Source organism: Heptranchias perlo, chromosome 31 (genome assembly GCF_035084215.1).
Source record: "Heptranchias perlo isolate sHepPer1 chromosome 31, sHepPer1.hap1, whole genome shotgun sequence".
Classification (NCBI taxonomy): domain Eukaryota; kingdom Metazoa; phylum Chordata; class Chondrichthyes; order Hexanchiformes; family Hexanchidae; genus Heptranchias; species Heptranchias perlo.
In genome coordinates, this window is record NC_090355.1 from 1258287 (window position 1) to 1284260 (window position 25974).

The window sequence follows — 25974 nt, forward strand, 5'->3', positions numbered from 1 at the left end:
GGAAGTAGGCGGTCATTGTGATGGAGCGCGCATGGGGTTGGAATCTCACCCCAAGTTCAAACAGGACGTCACAGTTGCAAACAGTCTGGGTCAGCCTGAGACAGTGGCCAGAGAGAGGGGGATGGGTGTAGCAAGACTACGGAGTTTGTGGCGGGGCCAAAGATAATGGTGTTGGTATTACTAATATTTAGCTGGAAGAAATTGAGGCAGTCGAGAGGTCGAGAGAGGTGGTGGTGAGGTAGAGCTGGGTGTCGTCAGCGTATGTGTGGAATCTGACGTTGTGTTTTCGGATGATGTCGCCGAGGGGCAGCATGTAGATGAGGAAGAGGAGGGGGCCGAGGATAGATCCTTGGGGATTCCAGAGGTAACGGTGCGGGAGTGGGAAGAGAAGCCATTGCAGGTGATTCTCTGGCTACGGCTGGATAGGTAAGAATGGAACCAGGAGAGGGCAGTCCCACCCAGCTGGACAATGGAGAATCAGAGAAAAGTTACAGCATGGAAGGAAACCATTCGGCCCATCGAGTCCACGCTCTATGCAAGAGCAATCCAGCTAGTCCCACTCCCCCACCCTATCCCCGTAACCCTGCAAATTTACTTTCAAGTACTTATCCAGTTCCTTTTTGAGGGCCATGATTGAATCGGCTTCCACCACCCCCTCGGGCAGTGCATTCCAGATCCTAACCACTCGATGTGTAAAAAAGTTTTTCCTCATGTCACCTTTGGTTCTTTTGCCAATCACCTTAAATCTATGCCCTCTGTTTCTTGACCCTTCTGCCAATGGGAACAGTTTCTCTCTATCAACTCTGTCTAGGCCCTTAATGATCGTGAATACCTCCATCAAATCTCCTTGCAACCTTCTCTGTTCCAAGGAGAACAACCCCAGCTTCTCCAGTTTATCCACATAACTGAAGTCCCTCATCCCTGGAATCATTCTAGTAAATCTCTTCTGCACCCTCTCTAAGACCTTCACATCTTTACTAAAGTCCAGTGCCCAGAATTGGACACAATACTCCAGTTGTGGCCGAACCAGTGTCTTATAAAGGTTCATCATGACTTCCTTACTTTTGTACTCTATGCCTCTATTTATAAAGCCCAGGATCCTGCATGCTTTTTGAACCGCTTTCTCAACCTGCTCTGCCACCTTCAACGATTTGTGCACATATACCCCCAGATCTCTCTGTTCCCGTACCCCTTTTAGAGTTGTGTCCTCTAGTTTATATTGCCTCTCCTCGTCCTTCCTACCGAAATGGATCACTTCACATTTTTCTGCATTAAACTTCATCTGCCACGTGTCCACCCATGCCACCAGCCTGTCTATATCCTCTTGAAGTCTATCACTATCCTCCTCACTGTTTACTACCCTTCCAAGTTTTGTGTCATCTGCAAATTTTGAAATTGTGCCCTGTACACCCAAGTCCAAGTCATTAATATATATCAAGAAAAGCAGTGGTCCCAGACTGACCCCTGGGGAACAACACTGTTCACCTCCCTCCAGTCTGAAAAACAACCGTTCACCACTACTCTCTGTTTCTTGTCACTTAACCAATTCTGTAACCATGTTGCTACTGCCCCCTTTATTCAATGGGCCGCAATCTTGATGACAAGCCTACCGTGCGGTACTTTATCAAATGCCTTTTTTGAAAGTCCATATACACATCAACTGCATTGCACTCATCTACCTTCTCTGTTACCTCATCAAAAAACTCTACCAGGTTAGTTAAACACGATTTGCCTTTAACAAATCTGTGCTGGCTTTCCCTAATCAATCAACACTCGTCCAAGTGACTGTTAATTCTGTCTAAAGATGCACTGGAGGAGGATGGTGTGGTCAACCGTGTCAAAGGCTGCAGACAGGTGGAGAAGGATGAGGAGGGAGAGTTTACCACAGTCACAGTCACAGAGGATGTCATTTGTGACTTTGATAAGGGCCGTTTCAGAAACCTGATTGGAGGGATTCAAATATGGAGTTGTGGGAAAAATGGGCACAGATTTGGGAGGTGACAACATGTTCAAGTAATTTGGAGAGCAAAGGGAGGTTGCAGGTGAGGCGATAGTTGCAAGTACAGGCGGGTCGAGAATGGGTTCCTTGCGGAGGGTGGTTTTGAAACGGAGGGTGACAGTATCTGAGGAGAGGAAACCAATTACAATCATCAGCTAGCATGGGGGCCAGGAGAGTTCAGGGGTCAGCAGTTTAATGGCAATGGGGTCAAGGAAGCAGGAAGAGGGTCTCATTGGCAAGAGGAGCTGGGAGAGGACATGAGGGCAGATAGGAGAGAAGCTACAGGAAGACATGGGTGCAGGCTAGGGCAAGGGGGAGTGTGGGGAGGTTTGGCTTGGTGGGCAAGGGGCGGAAGGGAACCCGCTAAGCGAACGGTCTCCATCTTAGTGATCAAGAAGTCCATGAGCTCCTTGTACTTGTTGGTGCTGAGGGGAGAGGGATGATTGGTAGTGGAGAAAAGGAGCCGAGGGATATCTTTGCTCTCCAGGGTGCCCCTGGAGTAGTGAGCAGTTTTGACAGAGGGGAGTGAGCCCCAATAGTGCTTGATGTGGTCCAGCCGGATCTGGTGATGGACGGCTGAACTAGTTGTGCTCCAGATACACTCATGTCTGCAATTCTTGGACTTGAGGGAGCGAAGATGGGGCAATACCAGGGGAAAGGACTGGGATGGGAGACAGTAAAGGTTTTGATGGGACAAGGACATCAAAAGTGAACATGAGGGCGTGGCTGAGCAAATCAATGGCTGCGGTGTTGTGGAAAATGGAGGGCCAAAGGCTAGACAGTTGGGAGTTTGAAAGTGTCATTGTAAGTGACTTGGGAAGAGTTTTTTATCCAGAGACGGATATAGAAGCAAATGGGGTTGGAAGGGGAAGTGGGATGTGATGGATCAGAGATGCTTTGTTTGTGATCGAGACCATAGGAGAAGGCATGGTCGAGGTAGTGCTCGTGAGTAGAAGGAAACGGTTCATTCTTAATATTAACCTTCAGCTTTTGCCTGTAAGGAAATTACTGTTAGAAGGACAGTTTAAATTGAAAGAAATTGCAGTCAGAGAGCTTTAGCTGATTAACAAGTTCCTGCACAGACACAGAACAAGCAGGGATAATCTTTGCTGATAAGAGATTCTGCAAAGGCAACACATTGTCTTTGCTAGCTCTAGCCTTGAAAAGGCACCTGCCATAGATCTGGAAAATTAGGGCATGTGAGTCAAGTTATGGAAGTTATTCTTGTTAAAACTGAAGTCCAGCTAATTGGATGAGGTAATGCTTTGAAACATGCAGATCGTTACATAGCCAGAGCGAAAGTAAGATATAAAAAGAGGGGTATTAGAATAGATACTTCAGAATTCGACAATTGGCCAGCCCGTCCTCCCGAGCTCCAAACCTGTGACACGATGCATTCTACGTAAACACACTCACTTGTACAGTCATCACATACATCAATAGGAAACATGATGTGGAGATGCCGGTGATGGACTGGGGTGGACAAATGTAAGGAGTCTTACAACACCAGGTTATAGTCCAACAGTTTTATTTGAAAATCACAAGCTTTCTCCTTCGTCAGGTGAGTGTGGAATTCCTTGAAGGTTATCGCATATATAGTCAGAGAACAATGCCTGGTGATTACAGATAATCTTTCCAACTGCCTGTTGTCAAGGTGATCAGACAGAGAGACAGTAAATACAGGACTGCTGAATATACAAATGGTCCGAACCGAAAGACAGAGAGAGAGAGAGAGAGAGAGAGAGAGAGAGAGAGAGACATCCGAAAGGAAGAGAAAGAATGACCAGTTGTATTAAAAACAGATAACTCTTTTTTTGCTGGTGGGGTTACATGCAGCGTGACATGAACCCAAGATCCCGGTTGAGGCCGTCCTCATGGGTGCGGAACTTGGCTATCAATTTCTGCTCGACAATTTTGTGTTGTCGTGTGTCTCGAAGGCCGCCTTGGAGAACGCTTACCCGAAGATCGGTGGCTGAATGTCCTTGACTGCTTTAGTGTTCCCTGACTGGGAGGGAACCCTCCTGTCTGGCGATTGTTGCGCGGTGTCCGTTCATCCGTTGTCGCAGTGTCTGCATGGTCTCGTCAATGTACCATGCTTCGGGGCATCCTTTCCTGCAACGTATGAGGTAGACAACGTTGGCCGAGTCACAGCAGTATGAACCATGTACCTGGTGGGTGGTGTCCTCTCGTGTGATGGTAGTATCTGTGTCGAAGTTTTGGCATGTCTTGCAGAGGTTGCCATGGCAGGGTTGTGTGGTGTCGTGGACGCTGTTCTCCTAAAAGCTAGGTAATTTGCTGCGAACAATAGTCTGTTTGAGGTTGGGTGGCTGTTTAAAGGCGAGCAGTGGAGGTGTGGGAATGGCCTTAGCGAGGTGTTCGTCGTCATTGATGACATGTTGAAGGCTGCGGAGAATATGGCGTAGTTTCTCGACTCCGGGGAAGTACTGGACGACGAAGGGTACTCTGTTGGTTGCATCCCGTGTTAGTCTTCTGAGGAGGTCTATGCGATTTTTCACTGTGGCCCGTCGGAACTGTCGATCGACGAGTCGAGCGTCATATCCCGTTCTTACGAGGGTGTCTTTCAGCGTCTGTAGGTAGGTGTCCATCGCGTTCCTCCTCGTCTGAGCAGATCCTGTGTATTCGCAGGGCCTGTCCATAGGGGATGGCCTCTTTGACGTGGTTAGGGTGGAAGCTGGAAAAGTGGAGCATCGTGAGGTTGTCCGTGGGCTTGCGGTAGAGTGAGGTGCTGAGGTGCCCGTCTTTGATGGAGATCCGTGTGTCCAAGAAAGAAACCGATTCTGAGGAGTAGTCCATGGTGAGTTTGATGGTGGGATGGATCTTGTTGATGTTATTGTGTAGTCTACACGGATCCTATATGTGACTCCGAACCCACAGCAATGTGGTTGATTCTTAATCGCCCTCTGAAATGGCCTAGCAAGCCACTCAGTTGTACAATCTCGCGACAAAAAGAGATAAGAAGAATAAAACCAGACGGACCACCTGGCATCGGACCACTAGGCATCGGACACGACAAAGGCAAACCAAGCCCAGTCGACCCTGCAAAGTCCTCCTCACTAACATCTGGAGACTTGTGCCAAAATTGGGAGAGCTGTCCCAAAGACTAGTCAAGCAACAGCCTGACATAGCCATACTCACAGAATCATACCTTTCAGCCAACGTCCCAGACTCCTCCATCACCATGTGTGGCTCAGTGGTATCCAGTCAGGGAGTTGCCCTGGGAATCCTCAACCCCATGAAACCTCGTGGCATCAGGTCAAACATGGGCAAGGAAACTTCCTGCTGGTTACCCAACCTAACGACCTCCCTCAGCTGATGAATCAGTACTCTTCCATGCTAAGCATCACTTGGAGGATGTACTGAGGGTAGCAAGGGCACAGAATGTACTCTGGGTGGGGGACTTCAATGTCCATCACCAAGAGTGGCTCAGTAGCACTACTACTGATGGAGCGGGCCGAGTTCTAAAGGACGAAGCTGCAAGAGTGGGCCTGCGGCAGATGTATCTGTCCATGATAGTATTGGTAGGAGTGACCACCGCAGAGTCCTCGTGGAGACCAAGTCCTGTCCTCATACTGAGGGCACTGTCCATCGTGTTGTGTGGCACTATCACCGTGCTAAATGGGATAGATTCAGAACAGATCTAGCAGCTCAAAACTGGGCATCCATGAGGCGCTGTGGGCCATCAGCAGCAGCAGAATTGTATTCCACCACAGTCTGTAACCTCATGGCCCGGCATATTCCTCACTCCACCATTACCAACAAGCCAGGGGATCAACCCTGGTTCAATGAGGAGTGTAGAAGAGCATGCCAGGAGCAGCACCAGGCGTACCTAAAAATGAGGTGCCAACCTGGTGAAGCTACAACTCAGGACTACATGCATGCTAAACAGCGGAAGCAACATGATATAGACAGAGCTAAGCGATTCCACAACCAACGGATCAGATCAAAGTTCTGCAGTCCTGCCACATCCAGTCATGAATGGTGGTGGACAATTAAACAACTAACGGGAAGAGGAGGCTCTGTAAACATCCCCATCCTTAACGATGGCAGAACCCAGCACGTGAGTGCAAAAGACAAGGCTGACGCATTTGCAATCATCTTCAGCCAGAAATGCAGAGTGGATGATCCATCTCGGCCTCCTCCCGAGATCCCCACCAACACAGAAGCCAGTCTTCTGCCAATTCGATTCACTCCACGTGATATTAAGAAACAGCTGAGTGCACTGGATACAGCAAAGGCTATGAGCCCCGACAACATCCCAGCTGTAGTGCTGAAGACTTGTGCTCCAGAACTAGCTGCACCTCTAGCCAAGCTGTTCCAGTACAGCTAAAACACTGGCATCTACCTGACAAAGTGGAAAATTGCCCAGGTATGTCCTGTCCACAAAAAGCAGGACAAATCCAATCCGGTCAGTTACCACCCAATCCGTCTACTCTCAATCATCAGCAAAGTGATGGAAGGTGTCGCGACAGTGCTATCAAGCGGCACTTACCAATAACCTGTTCATCGATGCTCAGTTTGGGTTCCACCAGGATTACTCGGCTCCAGACCTCATTACAGCCTTGGACAAAAGAGCTGAATTCCAGAGGTGAGGTGAGACTGAATGCCCTTGACAAAATTGAAGTCAATAGGAATCAGGGGGAAACCTCTCCAGTGGCTGGAGTCAAACCTAGCACGAAGGAAGATGGTAGTGGTTGTTGGAGGCCAATTATCTCAGTCCTGCAGGAGTTCCTCAGGGCAGTGTCCTCGGCACAACCATCTTCAGTTGCTTCATCAATGACCTTCCCTCTATCATAAGGTCAGAAGTGGGGATGTTCGCTGATGATTGCACAGTGTTCAGTTCCATTCGCAACCCCACAGATAATGAAGCTGTCAGTGGCCGCATGCAGCAAGACATCCAGGCTTGGGCTGTTAAGTGGCAAGTAACATTCAGGCCAGACATGTGCGAGGCAATGACCATCTCCAACAAGAGAGAGTCGAACCACCTCCCCTTGACATTCAACGGAATTCCCCACCATCAACATCCTGGGGGTCACCATTGATCAGAAACCTAACTGGACCAGCCACATAAATACTACAGCTACAAGAGCAGATTAGAGGCCGGGTATTCTGCAGCAAATGACTCACCTCCTAACTCCCCAAAGCCTTTCCACCATCTACAAGGCACAAGTCAGGAGTGTGATGGAATACTCTCCACTTGCCTGGATGAGTGCAGCTCCAACAACACTCAAGAAGCTCAACACCATACAGGAAAAAGCAGCCTGCTCAATTGGCACCCCATCCACCACCTTAAACATTCACTCCCTCCACCACCGGCGCACTGTGGCTGCAGTGTGTACCATCCACAGGATGCACTGCAGCAACTCGCCAAGGCTTCTTTGACAGCTCCTCCCAAACCCGCGACCTCTACCACTTAGAAGGATAAGGACAGCAGGCGCATGGGAACAACACCACCTGCACGTTCCCCTCCAAGTCACACACCATCCCGACTTGGAAAGATTTCGGCGTTCGTTCATCGTCGCTGGGTCAAAATCCTGGAACTCCCTTCCTAACAGCACTGTGGGAGAACCTTCACCACACGGACTGCAGCGGTTCAAGAAGACTGCTCACCACCACCTTCTCAAGGGCAATTAGGGATGGGCAATAAATGATGGCCTCAGTAATCACACACTAATAGTAAACACACTCACTTGTGCAGTAGTCACACTAATAGTAAACATACTTGTTTATACAGTAATCACACAATAATAAACATTCACTTGTACAGTAATGACTGGCAATCGTATAACCACACATTCTCATGTCCAGTCATTATACCACTGCAATGCACAATCTCATCAGAACCTCACAATTGCACACCGACTCACAATCGTACACATTGACTGATACAGTAAACTCATTCATATAGTAACGGCAAACTCATAACAATTACAAACACTTAATAACTACTATAGTAAAGCACACATACAAGTACAATAATGTCATGTACACCAGTAAAAGCACATTCAACAGTACAGTAATTACACAGTACTCTATAAAACACAATAAAAGAATTTCTCACGTGCCACAGCAATAAATAGGCACATTACTACAATAACTAGCTGAGGCAAGACCCTTAGTGTTGCTATTATTTCTCATTCAGTACTATCGTAACTCCTCACCATCCCTGTCTCATTGGACCTCTCCATCTTTTACTTCTGTAAAATTCACTCCCACTTTTCTTTCAGTACCATAATGTCTCTCTCACTAGTTCTGGTGGATTCCTTCTCACTCTCCCTCTCAGAATTGCTGCAATTCCTTAAACGGGTTTCCCCCTCTCAACAATAATACAAACCTGTAACTGTCCCTCACATTAGCTCACTATTCCAACATCCCACTCACTGCTGCTCACCATTCCAACATCCTACTCACTTTTGCTTACAATTCCAAAATCCACTCACAGTTGCTCACGATTCCAACATCCCACCCACAGTTGCTCACTATTTCAATATCCCACCCACAGCTGCGTACTATTCCAATATCCTACTCACTGCCATTCACTATTCCAACATCACACTCACTGTTGCTCACTATTCCAATATCCCACTCAGTTACTCACTATTCAAATATCATCTCACTGTTACTCACTATTCAAATATCCCACTCATTGTTGCTCACTATTGCAATATCCTGCTCACTGTTCCAACATTCCACTCACTATAGCTCACAATTCCAACATCCCACCCACAGTTGCTCACTATTCCAATATCACACTCACTGTTGCTCACTATTCCAATATCACACTCACTGTTGCTCACTATTCCAATATCACACTCACTGTTGCTCACTATTCCAATATCCTGCTCACTATTCCAATATCCTGCTCACTATTCCAATATCCTGCTCACTATTCCAATATCCTGCTCACTATTCCAATAACACACTCACTATTCCAATATCCTACTCACTATTCCAATAACATGCTCACTGTTGCTCACTATTCCAATATCCTGCTCACTATTCCAATAACACGCTCACTGTTGCTCACTATTCCGATAACATGCTCACTATTCCAATAACACGCTCACTATTGCTCACTATTCCAATATCCTACTCACTATTCCAATAACAGGCTCACTGTTGCTCACTATTCCAATATCCTGCTCAGTATTCCAATAACACGCTCACTGTTGCTCACTATTCCAATATCCGGCTCACTATTCCAATAACACGCTCACTGTTGCTCACTATTCCAATATCCGGCTCACTATTCCAATAACACGCTCACTGTTGCTCACTATTCCAATATCCGGCTCACTATTCCAATAACACGCTCACTGTTGCTCACTATTCCAATATCACGCTCACTGTTGCTCCCTATACAATATCACGCTCACTGTTGCTCCCTATTCCAATATCACGCTCACTGTTGCTCCCCATTCCAATATCACGCTCACTGTTGCTCCCCATTCCAATATCACGCTCACTGTTGCTCCCCATTCCAATATCACGCTCACTGTTGCTCCCCATTCCAATATCACGCTCACTGTTGCTCCCCATTCCAATATCACGCTCACTGTTGCTCCCCATTCCAATATCACGCTCACTGTTGCTCCCCATTCCAATATCACGCTCACTGTTGCTCCCCATTCCAATATCACGCTCACTGTTGCTCCCTATTCCAATATCACGCTCACTGTAGCTCCCTATTCCAATATCACGCTCACTGTTGCTCCCCATTCCAATATCACGCTCACTGTAGCTCCCTATTCCAATATCACGCTCACTGTTGCTCCCTATTCCAATATCACGCTCACTGTTGCTCCCTATTCCAATATCACGCTCACTGTTGCTCCCTATTCCAATATCACGCTCACTGTTGCTCCCTATTCCAATATCACGCTCACTGTTGCTCCCTATTCCAATATCACGCTCACTGTTGCTCCCTATTCCAATATCACGCTCACTGTTGCTCCCTATTCCAATATCACACTCACTGTTGCTCACTATTCCAAAATCCTGCTCACTATTCAAATAATACACTCACTGTTGCTCACTATGCCAATATACTGCTCACTATTCCAATATACCACTCATTGTTGCTCACTATTCCAATATCCTGTGCACTATTCCAATAACACACACTGTTGCTCAATATTCCAATATCCTGCTCACTATTCCAATAACACACTCACTGTTGCTCACTATTCCAATATCCTGCTCACTATTCCAATAACACACTCACTGTTGCTCACTATTCCAACATCCCACTCACTACAGCTTACAATTCCAACATCCCACCCACAGTTGCTCACTATTCCAATATCTCACTCACTGTTGATCACTATTCCAATATCACACTCACTGTTGATCACTATTCCAATATCAACTCAATATATCTCTCTATTCCAATATCAACTCACTGTTGCTTTCTAATCCAATATCAACTCACTGTTGCTCACTATTCCAATATCCTGCTCACTATTCCAATAACACACCCACCGTTGCTGACTATTCCAATATCCTGCTCACTATTCCAATAACACTCACTGTTGCTCACTAGTCCAAAAACACACTCACCGTTGCTCACTATTCCAAAATCCTGCTCACTATTCCAATAATACTCACTGTTGCTCACTATTCCAATATACTACTCACTATTCCAATATACTACTCACTGTTGCTCACTATTCCAATATCCTGTGCACTATTCCAATAACACACTCACTGTTGCTCACTATTCCAATATCCTGCTCACTATTCCAATGACACACTCACTGTTGCTCACTATTCCAATATCCTACTCACTATTCCAATAACACACTCACCGTTGCCCACTATTCCAATATCCTACTCACTATTCCAATAACACACTCACCGTTGCTCACTATTCCAATATCCTACTCACTATACCAATAACACACTCACCGTTGCCCACTATTCCAATATCCTACTCACTATTCCAATAACACACTCACCGTTGCTCACTATTCCAATATCCTACTCACTATTCCAATAACACACTCACCGTTGCCCACTATTCCAATATCCTACTCACTATTCCAATAACACACTCACCGTTGCTCACTATTCCAATATCCTACTCACTATTCCAATAACACACTCACCGTTGCCCACTATTCCAATATCCTACTCACTATTCCAATAACACACTCACTGTTGCTCACTATTCCAATATCCTACTCACTATTCCAATAACACTCACTCTTGCTTCTCCACTCAGGGTCCAGACACAAGACGTTTTGCGACAGTCTCTTTCCCGTAATCCGCGTTGGCGAAGGGCAGATCTCGCGAGACGCGAGGTTTGGGTGACGCGAGGTTTGGGTGACGCGGTTTGCGGCTGCGCAGTTCGGGCCGCTGGAAGGCGAGGCCGAGAGCCTGACTGGCGTCTGGAGCCGGTAAGTGTCTGCTGGAGGGCGGGGATGGTCTCCGCCCAGCTCCCGTCACCGGGAGGGACAGTCTCACTACACTGGGACAGAATCACCGGGAGGGACAGAATTACTCCACTGGGACAGAATCACAGGGAGGGACAGACAGTCTCACTGCACTGGGACAGTATCACAGGGAGGAACAGACAGTCTCACTACACTGGGACAGTATCCCAGGGAGGGACAGACAGTCTCACTACACTGGGACAGTATCACAGGGAGGGACAGACAGTCTCACTACACTGGGACAGACAGTCTCACTGCACTGGGACAGCATCACAGGGAGGGACAGACAGTCTCACTACACTGGGACAGTATCACAGGGAGGGACAGACAGTCTCACTACACTGGGACAGACAGTCTCACTACACTGGGACAGCATCACAGGGAGGGACAGACAGTCTCACTACACTGGGACAGTATCACAGGGAGGGTCAGACAGTCTCACTACACTGGGACAGTATCCCAGGGAGGGACAGACAGTCTCACTACACTGGGACAGTATCACAGGGAGGGTCAGACAGTCTCACTGCACTGGGACAGTATCCCAGGGAGGGACAGACAGTCTCACTACACCTGGGACAGTATCACAGGGAGGGTCAGACAGTCTCACTACACTGGGACAGTATCCCAGGGAGGGACAGACAGTCTCACTACACCTGGGACAGTATCACAGGGAGGGACAGACAGTCTCACTACACTGGGACAGTATCACAGGGAGGGACAGACAGTCTCACTACACCTGGGACAGTATCACAGGGAGGGACAGACAGTCTCACTACACCTGGGACAGTATCACAGGGAGGGTCAGACAGTCTCACTACACTGGGACAGTATCACAGGGAGGGTCAGACAGTCTCACTACACCTGGGACAGTATCACAGGGAGGGACAGACAGTCTCACTACACCTGGGACAGTATCACAGGGAGGGTCAGACAGTCTCACTACACTGGGACAGTATCCCAGGGAGGGACAGACAGTCTCACGACACTGGGGCAGAATCACCGGGAGGGCCAGACAGTCTCACTACATCAGGGACAGAATCACAGTGGGGGGTCAGATAGTCTCACTACACTGGGACAGAATCACAGGGAGGGACAGACAGTCTCACTGCACCAGGGACAGAATCACAGTGGGGGGTCAGATAGTCTCACTACACTGGGACAGAATCACAGGGAGGGACAGACAGTCTCACTACACTGGGACAGAATCACAGGGAGGGACAGACAGTCTCACTACACTGGGACAGAATCACAGGGAGGGACAGACAGTCTCACTGCACTGGGACAGAATCACCGGGAGGGTCAGACAGTCTCACTGCACCAGGGACAGAATCACAGTGGGGGGTCAGATAGTCTCACTACACTGGGACAGAATCACAGGGAGGGACAGACAGTCTCACTGCACTGGGACAGAATCACCGGGAGGGTCAGACAGTCTCACTGCACCAGGGACAGAATCACAGTGGGGGGTCAGATAGTCTCACTACACTGGGACAGAATCACAGGGAGGGACAGACAGTCTCACTGCACTGGGACAGAATCACCGGGAGGGTCAGACAGTCTCACTACACTGGGACAGTATCACAGGGAGGGACAGAGAGTCTCACTACACTGGGACAGTATCACAGGGAGGGACAGACAGTCTCACTACACTGGGACAGTATCACAGGGAGGGACAGACAGTCTCACTACACTGGGACAGTATCACAGGGAGGGACAGAGAGTCTCACTGCACTGGGACAGAATCACAGGGAAGGACAGACAGTCTCACTACACTGGGACAGTATCACAGGGGGAGCCAGACAGTCTCACGACACTGGGACAGTATTACAGGGAGGGACAGACAGTCTCACTACACTGGGACAGTATCACAGGGAGGGACAGAGAGTCTCACTACACTGGGACAGAATCACAAGGAGGGACAGACAATCTCACTGCACAGGGACAGTATCACCGGGAGGGCCAGACAGTCTCACTGCACCAGGGACAGTATCACAGGGAGGGCCAGACTGTTTCACTACACCAGGGACAGCATCACAGGGAGGGACAGACAGGCTCACTGCACCAGGGACAGAATCACAGGGGGGGGTCAGATCGTCTAACTGCACTGGGACAGAATCACAGGGAGAGACAGACAGTCTCACTACACTGGGACAGAATCACAGGGAGGAACAGACAGTCTCACCACACTGGGGCAGAATCACTGGGAGGGCCAGACAGTCTCACCACACCAGGGACAGTATCACAGGGATGGACAGACAGGCTCACTGCACTGGGACTGTCACAGGGAGAGACAGACAGTCTCACTGCACTGCGACAGAATCACCGGGAGGGCCAGACAGTCTCACTACACTGGGACAGAATCACAGGGAGGGACAGACAGTCTCACTACACTGGGACAGAATCACAGGGAGGGACAGACAGTCTCACGACACTGGGACAGTATCACAGGGAGGGACAGACAGTCTCACTGCACTGGGACAGTATCACAGGGATGGACAGACAGTCTCACGACACTGGGACAGAATCACTGGTAGAGACAGAGGTCTCACTACACTGGGACAGTATCCCAGGGAGGGCCAGACAGTCTGACCACACTGGGGCAGAATCACCGGGAGGGCCAGACAGTCTCACTACATCAGGGACAGTATCACAGGGAGGGACAGACAGGCTCACTGCACTGGGACTGTCACAGGGAGAGACAGACAGTCTCACTACACTGCGACAGAATCACCGGGAGGGCCAGACAGTCTCACTACACTGGGACAGAATCACAGGGAGGGACAGACAGCCTCACTGCACCAGGGACAGAATCACAGTGGGGGGTCAGATAGTCTCCCTACACTGGGACAGAATCACAGGGAGGGACAGACAGTCTCACGACACTGGGACAGTATCACAGGGAGGGACAGAGAGTCTCACTACACTGGGACAGTATCACAGGGAGGGACAGACAGTCTCACTACACTGGGACAGTATCACAGGGGGAGCCAGACAGTCTCACGACACTGGGACAGTATCACAGGGAGGGACAGACAGTCTCACTACACTGGGACAGTATCACAGGGAGGGACAGAGAGTCTCACTACACTGGGACAGAATCACAGGGAGGGACAGACAGTCTCACTACACTGGGACAGAATCACAGGGAGGGACAGACAGCCTCACTGCACCTGGGACAGAATCACAGTGGGGGGTCAGATAGTCTCCCTACACTGGGACAGAATCACAGGGAGGGACAGACAGTCTCACGACACTGGGACAGTATCACAGGGAGGGACAGAGAGTCTCACTACACTGGGACAGTATCACAGGGAGGGACAGACAGTCTCACTACACTGGGACAGTATCACAGGGGGAGCCAGACAGTCTCACGACACTGGGACAGTATCACAGGGAGGGACAGACAGTCTCACTACACTGGGACAGTATCACAGGGAGGGACAGAGAGTCTCACTACACTGGGACAGAATCACAGGGAGGGACAGACAATCTCACTGCACAGGGACAGTATCACAGGGAGAAACAGACAGTCTCACTGCACTGCGACAGAATCACCGGGAGGGCCAGACAGTCTCACTGCACCAGGGACAGTATCACAGGGAGGGCCAGACTGTTTCACTACACCAGGGACAGCATCACAGGGAGGGACAGACAGGCTCACTGCACCAGGGACAGAATCACAGGGGGGGGTCAGATCGTCTAACTACACTGGGACAGAATCACAGGGAGAGACAGACAGTCTCACTGCACTTGGACACAATCACACGGAGGGACAGACAGTCTCACTACACTGGGACAGAATCACAGGGAGGGACAGACAGTCTCACTACACTGGGACAGTATCACAGGGAGGAACAGACAGTCTCACCACACTGGGGCAGAATCACCGGGAGGGCCAGACAGTTTCACCACACCAGGGACAGTATCACAGGGATGGACAGACAGGCTCACTGCACTGGGACTGTCACAGGGAGAGACAGACAGTCTCACTGCACTGCGACAGAATCACCGGGAGGGCCAGACAGTCTCACTGCACTGGGACAGAATCACAGGGAGGGACAGACAGTCTCACTACACTGGGACAGAATCACAGGGAGGGACAGACAGTCTCACTACACTGGGACAGAATCACAGGGAGGGACAGACAGTCTCACTACACTGGGACAGAATCACAGGGAGGGACAGACAGTCTCACTGCACTGGGACAGTATCACAGGGATGGACAGACAGTCTCACGACACTGGGACAGAATCACTGGTAGAGACAGAGGTCTCACTACACTGGGACAGTATCCCAGGGAGGGCCAGACAGTCTGACCACACTGGGGCAGAATCACCGGGAGGGCCAGACAGTCTCACTACATCAGGGACAGTATCACAGGGAGGGCCAGACTGTTTCACGACACCAGGGACAGTATCACAGGCAGGGACAAACAGTCTCACGACACCAGGGACAGTATCACAGGGAGGGACAGACAGGCTCACTGCACTGGGACTGTCACAGGGAGAGACAGACAGTCTCACTACACTGCGACAGAATCACCGGGAGGGCCAGACAGTCTCACGACACTGGGACAGAATCACAGGGAGGGACAGACAGCCTCACTGCACCAGGGACAGAATCACAGTGGGGGGTCAGATAGTCTCACTACACTGGGACAGAATCACAGGGAGGGACAGACAGTCTCACGACACTGGGACAGTATCACAGGGAGGGACAGAGAGTCTCACGACACTGGGACAGTATCACAGGGAGGGACAGACAGTCTCACCACACTGGGACAGTATCACAGGGAGGGACAGACAGTCTCACTACACTGGGACAGTATCACAGGGAGGGACAGAGAGTCTCACTGCACTGGGACAGAATCACAGGGAAGGACAGACAGTCTCACTACACTGGGACAGTATCACAGGGGGAGCCAGACAGTCTCACGACACTGGGACAGTATCACAGGGAGGGACAGACAGTCTCACTACACTGGGACAGTATCACAGGGAGGGACAGAGAGTCTCACTACACTGGGACAGAATCACAGGGAGGGACAGACAATCTCACTGCACAGGGACAGTATCACAGGGAGAAACAGACAGTCTCACTACACTGGGACAGAATCACCGGGAGGGCCAGACAGTCTCACTGCACCAGGGACAGTATCACAGGGAGGGCCAGACTGTTTCACTACACCAGGGACAGCATCACAGGGAGGGACAGACAGGCTCACTGCACCAGGGACAGAATCACAGTGGGGGGTCAGATCGTCTAACTGCACTGGGACAGAATCACAGGGAGAGACAGACAGTCTCACTGCACTTGGACACAATCACACGGAGGGACAGACAGTCTCACTACACTGGGACAGTATCACAGGGAGGAACAGACAGTCTCACCACACTGGGGCAGAATCACCGGGAGGGCCAGACAGTCTCACCACACCAGGGACAGTATCACAGGGATGGACAGACAGGCTCACTGCACTGGGACTGTCACAGGGAGAGACAGACAGTCTCACTGCACTGCGACAGAATCACCGGGAGGGCCAGACAGTCTCACTACACTGGGACAGAATCACAGGGAGGGACAGACAGTCTCACTACACTGGGACAGAATCACAGGGAGGGACAGACAGTCTCACTACACTGGGACAGAATCACAGGGAGGGACAGACAGTCTCACTACACTGGAACAGAATCACAACACTGGGACAGTATCACAGGGAGGGACAGACAGTCTCACTACACTGGGACAGTATCACAGGGAGGGACAGACAGTCTCACTACACTGGGACAGTATCACAGGGAGGGACAGACAGTCTCACTACACTGGGACAGTATCACAGGGAGGGACAGACAGTCTCACTACACTGGGACAGTATCACAGGGAGGGACAGACAGTCTCACTACACTGGGACAGTATCACAGGGAGGGACAGACAGTCTCACTACACTGGGACAGTATCACAGGGAGGGACAGACAGTCTCACGACACTGGGACAGTTTCACAGCGAGGGCCAGACAGTCTCACTGCACTGGGACAGTATCACAGGGAGAGACAGACATTCTACACCAGAGACAGTATCACAGGGAGGGACAGACAGTCTCACGACACTGGGACAGAATCACAGGGAGGGACAGACAGTCTCACTACACTGGGACAGAATCACAGGGAGGGACAGACAGTCTCACTACACTTGGACTGAATCACAGGGAGGGACAGATAGCCTCACTACACTGGGACAGTATCACAGGGAGGGACAGACAGTCTCACTACACCAGGGACAGAATCACAGGGAGGGACAGACAGTCTCACTACACCAGGGACAGAATCACAGGGAGGGACAGACAGTCTCACTGCACCAGGGACAGAATCACAGGGAGGGACAGTCAGTCTCACTCCACCAGGGACAGAATCACAGGGAGGGACAGACAGTCTCACTACACCAGGGACAGAATCACAGGGAGGGACAGACAGTCTCACTACACCAGGGACAGTATCACAGGGAGGGACAGACAGTCTCACTGCACTGGGACAGAATCACGACACTGGGACAGTATCCCAGGGAGGGACAGACAGTCTCACTACACTGGAACAGAATCACAACACTGGGACAGTATCACAGGGAGGGACAGACAGTCTCACGACACTGGGACAGTATCACAGGGAGGGACAGAGAGTCTCACTACACTGGGACAGTATCACAGGGAGGGACAGACAGTCTCACGACACTGGGACAGTATCACAGGGAGGGACAGACAGTCTCACTACACTGGGACAGTATCACAGGGAGGGACAGAGAGTCTCACTGCACTGGGACAGAATCACAGGGAAGGACAGACAGTCTCACTACACTGGGACAGTATCACAGGGGGAGCCAGACAGTCTCACGACAGTGGGACAGTATCACATGGAGGGACAGACAGTCTCACTACACTGGGACAGTATCACAGGGAGGGACAGAGAGTCTCACTACACTGGGACAGAATCACAGGGAGGGACAGACAATCTCACTGCACAGGGACAGTATCACCGGGAGGGCCAGACAGTCTCACTGCACCAGGGACAGTATCACAGGGAGGGCCAGACTGTTTCACTACACCAGGGACAGCATCACAGGGAGGGACAGACAGGCTCACTGCACCAGGGACAGAATCACAGGGGGGGGTCAGATCGTCTAACGACACTGGGACAGAATCACAGGGAGAGACAGACAGTCTCACTGCACTTGGACACAATCACACGGAGGGACAGACAGTCTCACTACACTGGGACAGAATCACAGGGAGGAACAGACAGTCTCACCACACTGGGGCAGAATCACCGGGAGGGCCAGACAGTCTCACCACACCAGGGACAGTATCACAGGGATGGACAGACAGGCTCACTGCACTGGGACTGTCACAGGGAGAGACAGACAGTCTCACTGCACTGCGACAGAATCACCGGGAGGGCCAGACAGTCTCACTACACTGGGACAGAATCACAGGGAGGGACAGACAGTCTCACGACACTGGGACAGTATCACAGGGAGGGACAGACAGTCTCACTGCACTGGGACAGTATCACAGGGATGGACAGACAGTCTCACGACACTGGGACAGAATCACTGGTAGAGACAGGGGTCTCACTACACTGGGACAGTATCCCAGGGAGGGCCAGACAGTCTGACCACACTGGGGCAGAATCACCGGGAGGGCCAGACAGTCTCACTACATCAGGGACAGTATCACAGGGAGGGCCAGACTGTTTCACTACACGAGGGACAGTATCACAGGCAGGGACAAACAGTCTCACGACACCAGGGACAGTATCACAGGGAGGGACAGACAGGCTCACTGCACTGGGACTGTCACAGGGAGAGACAGACAGTCTCACTACACTGCGACAGAATCACCGGGAGGGCCAGACAGTCTCACTACACTGGGACAGAATCACAGGGAGGGACAGACAGCCTCACTGCACCAGGGACAGAATCACAGTGGGGGGTCAGATAGTCTCACTACACTGGGACAGAATCACAGGGAGGGACAGACAGTCTCACGACACTGGGACAGTATCACAGGGAGGGACAGAGAGTCTCACTACACTGGGACAGTATCACAGGGAGGGACAGACAGTCTCACTACACTGGGACAGTATCACAGGGAGGGACAGACAGTCTCACTACACTGGGACAGTATCACAGGGAGGGACAGAGAGTCTCACTGCACTGGGACAGAATCACAGGGAAGGACAGAGAGTCTCACTACACTGGGACAGTATCACAGGGGGAGCCAGACAGTCTCACGACACTGGGACAGTATCACAGGGAGGGACAGACAGTCTCACTACACTGGGACAGTATCACAGGGAGGGACAGAGAGTCTCACTACACTGGGACAGTATCACAGGGATGGACAGACAGTCTCACTACACTGGGACAGTATCACAGGGAGGGACAGACAGTCTCACTACACTGGGACAGTATCACAGGGAGGGACAGACAGTCTCACTACACTGGGACAGTATCACAGGGAGGGACAGACAGTCTCACTGCACTGGGACAGTATCACAGGGATGGACAGACAGTCTCACTACACTGGGACAGAATCACTGGTAGAGACAGAGGTCTCACTACACTGGGACAGTATCCCAGGGAGGGCCAGACAGTCTGACCACACTGGTGCAGAATCACCAGGAGGGCCAGACAGTCTCACTACATCAGGGACAGTATCACAGGGAGGGCCAGACTGTTTCACTACACGAGGGACAGTATCACAGGCAGGGACAAACAGTCTCACGACACCAGGGACAGTATCACAGGGAGGGACAGACAGGCTCACTGCACTGGGACTGTCACAGGGAGAGACAGACAGTCTCACTACACTGCGACAGAATCACCGGGAGGGCCAGACAGTCTCACTACACTGGGACAGAATCACAGGGAGGGACAGACAGCCTCACTGCACCAGGGACAGAATCACAGTGGGGGGTCAGATAGTCTCCCGACACTGGGACAGAATCACAGGGAGGGACAGACAGTCTCACGACACTGGGACAGTATCACAGGGAGGGACAGACAGTCTCACTACACTGGGACAGTATCACAGGGGGAGCCAGACAGTCTCACGACACTGGGACAGTATCACAGGGAGGGACAAACAGTCTCACGACACCAGGGACAGTATCACAGGGAGGGACAGACAGGCTCACTGCACTGGGACTGTTACAGGGAGAGACAGACAGTCTCACCACACTGCGACAGAATCACCGGGAGGGCCAGACAGTCTCACTACACTGGGACAGAATCACAGGGAGGGACAGACAGCCTCACTGCACCAGGGACAGAATCACAGTGGGGGGTCAGATAGTCTCACTACACTGGGACAGAATCACAGGGAGGGACAGACAGTCTCACGACACTGGGACAGTATCACAGGGAGGGACAGACAGTCTCACTACACTGGGACAGTATCACAGGGAGGGACAGACAGTCTCACTACACTGGGACAGTATCACAGGGAGGGACAGAGAGTCTCACTGCACTGGGACAGAATCACAGGGAAGGACAGACAGTCTCACTACACTGGGACAGTATCACAGGGGGAGCCAGACAGTCTCACGACACTGGGACAGTATCACAGGGAGGGACAGACAGTCTCACTACACTGGGACAGTATCACAGGGAGGGACAGAGAGTCTCACGACACTGGGACAGAATCACAGGGAGGGACAGACAATCTCACTGCACAGGGACAGTATCACAGGGAGAAACAGACAGTCTCACTACACTGGGACAGAATCACCGGGAGGGCCAGACAGTCTCACTGCACCAGGGACAGTATCACAGGGAGGGCCAGACTGTTTCACTACACCAGGGACAGCATCACAGGGAGGGACAGACAGGCTCACTGCACCAGGGACAGAATCACAGGGGGGGGTCAGATCGTCTAACTGCACTGGGACAGAATCACAGGGAGAGACAGACAGTCTCACTGCACTTGGACACAATCACACGGAGGGACAGACAGTCTCACTACACTGGGACAGAATCACAGGGAGGGACAGACAGTCTCACTACACTGGGACAGTATCACAGGGAGGAACAGACAGTCTCACCACACCAGGGACAGTATCACAGGGATGGACAGACAGGCTCACTGCACTGGGACTGTCACAGGGAGAGACAGACAGTCTCACTGCACTGCGACAGAATCACCGGGAGGGCCAGACAGTCTCACGACACTGGGACAGAATCACAGGGAGGGACAGACAGTCTCACTACACTGGGACAGAATCACAGGGAGGGACAGACAGTCTCACTACACTGGGACAGAATCACAGGGAGGGACAGACAGTCTCACTGCACTGGGACAGTATCACAGGGATGGACAGACAGTCTCACGACACTAGGACAGAATCACTGGTAGAGACAGAGGTCTCACTACACTGGGACAGTATCCCAGGGAGGGCCAGACAGTCTGACCACACTGGGGCAGAATCACCGGGAGGGCCAGACAGTCTCACTACATCAGGGACAGTATCACAGGGAGGGACAGACTGTTTCACTACACGAGGGACAGTATCACAGGCAGGGACAAACAGTCTCACGACACCAGGGACAGTATCACAGGGAGGGACAGACAGGCTCACTGCACTGGGACTGTCACAGGGAGAGACAGACAGTCTCACTGCACTGCGACAGAATCACCGGGAGGGCCAGACAGTCTCACTACACTGGGACAGAATCACAGGGAGGGACAGACAGCCTCACTGCACCAGGGACAGAATCACAGTGGGGGGTCAGATAGTCTCACTGCACTGGGACAGAATCACAGGGAGGGACAGACAGTCTCACGACACTGGGACAGTATCACAGATAGGGACAGACAGTCTCACTACACTGGGACAGTATCACAGGGAGGGACAGACAGTCTCACTACACTGGGACAGTATCACAGGGAGGGACAGAGAGTCTCACTGCACTGGGACAGAATCACAGGGAAGGACAGACAGTCTCACTACACTGGGACAGTATCACAGGGGGAGCCAGACAGTCTCATGACACTGGGACAGTATCACAGGGAGGGACAGACAGTCTCACTACACTGGGACAGTATCACAGGGAGGGACAGAGAGTCTCACTACACTGGGACAGAATCACAGGGAGGGACAGACAATCTCACTGCACAGGGACAGTATCACAGGGAGAAACAGACAGTCTCACTACACTTGGACAGAATCACCGGGAGGGCCAGACAGTCTCACTGCACCAGGGACAGTATCACAGGGAGGGCCAGACTGTTTCACTACACCAGGGACAGCATCACAGGGAGGGACAGACAGGCTCACTGCACCAGGGACAGAATCACAGGGGGGGGTCAGATCGTCGAACTACACTGGGACAGAATCACAGGGAGAGACAGACAGTCTCACTGCACTTGGACACAATCACACGGAGGGACAGACAGTCTCACTACACTGGGACAGTATCACAGGGAGGAACAGACAGTCTCACCACACCAGGGACAGTATCACAGGGATGGACAGACAGGCTCACTGCACTGGGACTGTCACAGGGAGAGACAGACAGTCTCACTGCACTGCGACAGAATCACCGGGAGGGCCAGACAGTCTCACTGCACTGCGACAGAATCACCGGGAGGGCCAGACAGTCTCACTACACTGGGACAGAATCACAGGGAGGGACAGACAGTCTCACTGCACTGGGACAGAATCACAGGGAGGGACAGACAGTCTCACTACACTGGGACAGAATCACAGGGAGGGACAGGCAGTCTCACGACACTGGAACAGAATCACAACACTGGGACAGTATCACAGGGAGGGACAGACAGTCTCACTACACTGGGACAGTATCACAGGGAGGGACAGACAGTCTCACTAGACTGGGACAGTATCACAGGGAGGGACAGACAGTCTCACTACACTGGGACAGTATCACAGGGAGGGACAGACAGTCTCACTACACTGGGACAGTATCACAGGGAGGGACAGACAGTCTCACTACACTGGGACAGTATCACAGGGAGGGACAGACAGTCTCACTACACTGGGACAGTATCACAGGGAGGGACAGACAGTCTCACGACACTGGGACAGTTTCACAGCGAGGGACAGACAGTCTCACTGCACTGGGACAGTATCACAGGGAGAGACAGACTTTCTACACCAGGGACAGTATCACAGGGAGGGACAGACAGTCTCACGACACTGGGACAGAATCACAGGGAGGGACAGACAGTCTCACTACACTGGGACAGAATCACAGGGAGGGACAGACAGTCTCACTACACTTGGACTGAATCACAGGGAGGGACAGACAGCCTCACTACACTGGGACAGTATCACAGGGAGGGACAGACAGTCTCACTACACCAGGGACAGAATCACAGGGAGGGACAGACAGTCTCACTACACCAGGGACAGAATCACAGGGAGGGACAGACAGTCTCACTGCACCAGGGACAGAATCACAGGGAGGGACAGACAGTCTCACTACACCAGGGACAGAATCACAGGGAGGGACAGACAGTCTCACTACACCAGCGACAGAATCACAGGGAGGGACAGACAGGCTCACTACACCAGGGACAGTATCACAGGGAGGGACAGACAGCCTCACTGCACCAGGGACAGAATCACAGTGGGGGGTCAGATAGTCTCACTGCACTGGGACAGAATCACAGGGAGGGACAGACAGTCTCACGACACTGGGACAGTATCACAGGGAGGGACAGACAGTCTCACTACACTGGGACAGTATCACAGGGAGGGACAGACAGTCTCACTACACTGGGACAGTATCACAGGGAGGGACAGAGAGTCTCACTGCACTGGGACAGAATCACAGGGAAGGACAGACAGTCTCACTACACTGGGACAGTATCACAGGGGGAGCCAGACAGTCTCACGACACTGGGACAGTATCACAGGGAGGGACAGACAGTCTCACTACACTGGGACAGTATCACAGGGAGGGACAGAGAGTCTCACTACACTGGGACAGAATCACAGGGAGGGACAGACAATCTCACTGCACAGGGACAGTATCACAGGGAGAAACAGACAGTCTCACTACACTGGGACAGAATCACCGGGAGGGCCAGACAGTCTCACTGCACCAGGGACAGTATCACAGGGAGGGCCAGACTGTTTCACTACACCAGGGACAGCATCACAGGGAGGGACAGACAGGCTCACTGCACCAGGGACAGAATCACAGGGGGGGGTCAGATCGTCTAACTGCACTGGGACAGAATCACAGGGAGAGACAGACAGTCTCACTGCACTTGGACACAATCACACGGAGGGACAGACAGTCTCACTACACTGGGACAGAATCACAGGGAGGGACAGACAGTCTCACCACACTGGGGCAGAATCACCGGGAGGGCCAGACAGTCTCACCACACCAGGGACAGTATCACAGGGATGGACAGACAGGCTCACTGCACTGGGACTGTCACAGGGATGGACAGACAGTCTCACGACACTGGGACAGAATCACAGGGAGGGACAGACAGTCTCACTACACTGGGACAGAATCACAGGGAGGGACAGACAGTCTCACTGCACTGGGACAGTATCACAGGGATGGACAGACATTCTCACGACACGAGGACAGAATCACTGGTAGAGACAGAGGTCTCACTACACTGGGACAGTATCCCGGTGAGGGCCAGACAGTCTGACCACACTGGGGCAGAATCACCGGGAGGGCCAGACAGTCTCACTACATCAGGGACAGTATCACAGGGAGGGACAAACAGTCTCACGACACCAGGGACAGTATCACAGGGAGGGACAGACAGGCTCACTGCACTGGGACTGTCACAGGGAGAGACAGACAGTCTCACTACACTGCGACAGAATCACCGGGAGGGCCAGACAGTCTCACTACACTGGAACAGAATCACAGGGAGGGACAGACAGCCTCACTGCACCAGGGACAGAATCACAGTGGGGGGTCAGATAGTCTCACTGCACTGGGACAGAATCACAGGGAGGGACAGACAGTCTCACGACACTGGGACAGTATCACAGATAGGGACAGACAGTCTCACTACACTGGGACAGTATCACAGGGAGGGACAGACAGTCTCACTACACTGGGACAGTATCACAGGGAGGGACAGAGAGTCTCACTGCACTGGGACAGAATCACAGGGAAGGACAGACAGTCTCACTACACTGGGACAGTATCACAGGGGGAGCCAGACAGTCTCACGACACTGGGACAGTATCACAGGGAGGGACAGAGAGTCTCACTACACTGGGACAGAATCACAGGGAGGGACAGACAATCTCACTGCACAGGGACAGTATCACAGGGAGAAACAGACAGTCTCACTACACTGGGACAGAATCACCGGGAGGGCCAGACAGTCTCACTGCACCAGGGACAGTATCACAGGGAGGGCCAGACTGTTTCACTACACCAGGGACAGCATCACAGGGAGGGACAGACAGGCTCACTGCACCAGGGACAGAATCACAGGGGGGGGTCAGATCGTCGAACTACACT

The 25974-nt window shown here is 51.7% G+C and overlaps 2 protein-coding genes across 4 annotated transcripts in view; one reads left to right on the plus strand and one right to left on the minus strand.

Moving 5' to 3' along the window:
- The window catches only part of ndor1 (NADPH dependent diflavin oxidoreductase 1), a 74892-nt gene extending 63590 nt beyond the window's left edge, over positions 1 to 11302 (minus strand). The window contains exon 1 of one of the 3 annotated variants that reach the window (XM_067969516.1): positions 11223 to 11300. The gene's annotated coding sequence lies outside the window, so the exon portion shown is untranslated. Of the gene's footprint in view, positions 1 to 11222 lie in introns of all 3 variants that reach the window. The other 2 variants (XM_067969517.1, XM_067969519.1) reach the window with 2 other exon arrangements.
- tmem203 (transmembrane protein 203) overlaps positions 11299 to 25974 on the plus strand; it is a 50527-nt gene continuing 35851 nt past the window's right edge. Inside the window, exon 1 of the mRNA XM_067969520.1 lies at positions 11299 to 11415. The gene's annotated coding sequence lies outside the window, so the exon portion shown is untranslated. The remainder of the gene's footprint in view (positions 11416 to 25974) is intronic.